Below are 2,434 nucleotides of genomic sequence, written 5' to 3' on the forward strand. Positions count from 1 at the left end.
TAAGGGCTGAGTATTGGATCCAACCCACGCTCACTTGCATCACTTCATGGAATTTATCTCGAGTGATCTTGAGATGGTAATATCATATAAATCTTCAAACCTAGAGATATGAGTTGTTGACTATGAGTTGGTTATTCATTGATTGCACGAAAACGCATTGGTAACTCGATGTCATAAAACGTGCCTTTGTGAATAATTCAACAAGTAGTTAGTACAAGCATATCAGTCGAAGTTTATCTGTTCCTTCTCGAAATAGAAGCGATATATGGGCCCCTCGATGATTTGGTTTTGACCTATGTACCGGGCCCGGTCAGAACCTAATTGATGTGTTCAATTTAGTTCTATGTCGAAACAAATCAGAGATCGAGAAACAAATGTTGGACAATAAGTAAGACCATGTTCCATGTGTTTGTCCGGCTGATATCATGAGAACAGAGGATTATAAGATCACTTATCTTAAATGGCGTATCATCATCATCTCAGTTACGAGAGACTTTGAAAGAGCTACGATTGCTAGTCGGATTTTGAAGTCATATTTGCAAATATAGTTATTAGACTTATCCAAGTGGGAGACTGTTGGATATAGTGTCTAAGTCCATAACTTTATTTGGTATGTAGTTGACCCGACCCGACATGGTCCATTTGGGTTGCATGGCATTGCAATACTTGGATAGACTAGATGAGAGAATAAGGCACTTATGATTATTAATATATTATAAGTTCTAATATATTAATAATAGTATTATTTAATTAGTATTGATCAAGTATTAATCTAGTATTAATTTGGTGATCAAAGTGAGACTAATTAAATATATAGGGTTGATTATGACAATCATCAATTCTTTTATGGTGGATTAATGATCCATGGTTTATGGGTTTGGTTATAACCATATGGAGCTCCATGGATAGTCCATGGGAGTTACAAACCCATGGGTCATGAGAAATCAAGAGTCATGACAATTAAGGGCATTCATGTGTAAACCCTAATTGTGACAACACTATAAAAGGAACCCTATGGCTAGCAAAATCATGACCTAGTGTTACTAGAGAGGGCATAACCAATTTTGAGTGCTAGAAGTATTCTCTCAAGTTATTCCAAGTCTTGTGGTGTTGTGTGAAGCATTTGAGGCACAACATTTGGGGTGCTATGCTCACAAAGTCTTGAAGGAATCCAAGCAACAACAAGGTATGTATTTCTACTAGTTTTATTTTCTATGTAATCCCCATGCCATGCTAGTTAGGAAATAACCTTGAAAAAGAAATTTGCATGTATATAGAGAAAACATAGATTGAAGGTTATTAGGGTTGCATGTACACTTAGGAAGTGTTAGAATGCTCAAAACCCATCACATTTATGACTACATCGTGGTCACTCTCCTTTCACGTTGTGATTAGCAATGTACGTTGGTATTTATCAATCTAACCGCATTCCGTATCTTAAATCAACGATCTATGTATCTACAATTACAGCTCTGTGTATCTGTAGTCACCGTGTATATATAGAACGCCGAAAACAGAGTTAAAACGAAGAAGTTATGGTTATTTCAAGTTGAAGTGTAAAATGAGGGTTTTTGGGTTACACAGGATGTTACTAAAACTTACGTAGGGCGTAACAAGTCTTAAATGAGTTATGTAGGGTGTAACATTTGGTACACAGGGTGAACTCGGCAGAAGTTCAAACCCTAAATTCGGGATTTTAAGCCCTATTTAAACACCTTAACCCCCATAAACCCTTCCCATTCTCTGCCTCCATCTCTCCAAACAAGTCCCTTGAAACCCTAACCCCATATTTGTGTCTTGTGAGCTAAAGAGTATGTTTTCGGGTGCTCTTGAAGGAAGAAGAATTTGGTGGTGTTTATGTTGGATTAATGTCTAAGTCCATAACTATAATTGGTAAGAGTTGACCCGACCCGGCATGGTCCATTTGGGTTGCATGGCATCATGCATTTCGATAGACTATAATGAGAGAAATAACACTTAAGGTTGGTTAATATATTATAAGTTCTAATATATTAATAAGGTTATTTAATTAGTATTGATCAATAATTAATTTGGAATTAATTAAGTGATCAAAAGGAGACTAATTAAATATATGGGTTGATTGTGTGTTTTTGTATGAAATAGTTGTATGAAATAGTTGTTTTCAATCCATTTTAATCTAAGAGTTGATTCCAAAGTGTGTTTTTGTAACTTGTCCTCAAGTTATATGAAAAGTCACATTTAAGAATCATAAAACTCATAAAAGTTGGAAAAGGTTACAAAATGAAGAGTCTAGTTCTAATTAAATGGTTTTATGACTCCATAACTTGTCCTCAAGTTATGAAGGTTCAAGAGTCTCTTCATTAAATTAAAAAAAAAAGTGTAACCTTAATTAGTTCCATAAGTTACAATAAAAAAAGTTATTTTTTTTTATTAATTAGTTTAAAGTCTTCCA

Source organism: Lactuca virosa, chromosome 3 (genome assembly GCF_052849685.1).
Source record: "Lactuca virosa cultivar CGN04683 chromosome 3, Lactuca_virosa_CGN04683_v6, whole genome shotgun sequence".
Lineage (NCBI taxonomy): Eukaryota > Viridiplantae > Streptophyta > Magnoliopsida > Asterales > Asteraceae > Lactuca > Lactuca virosa.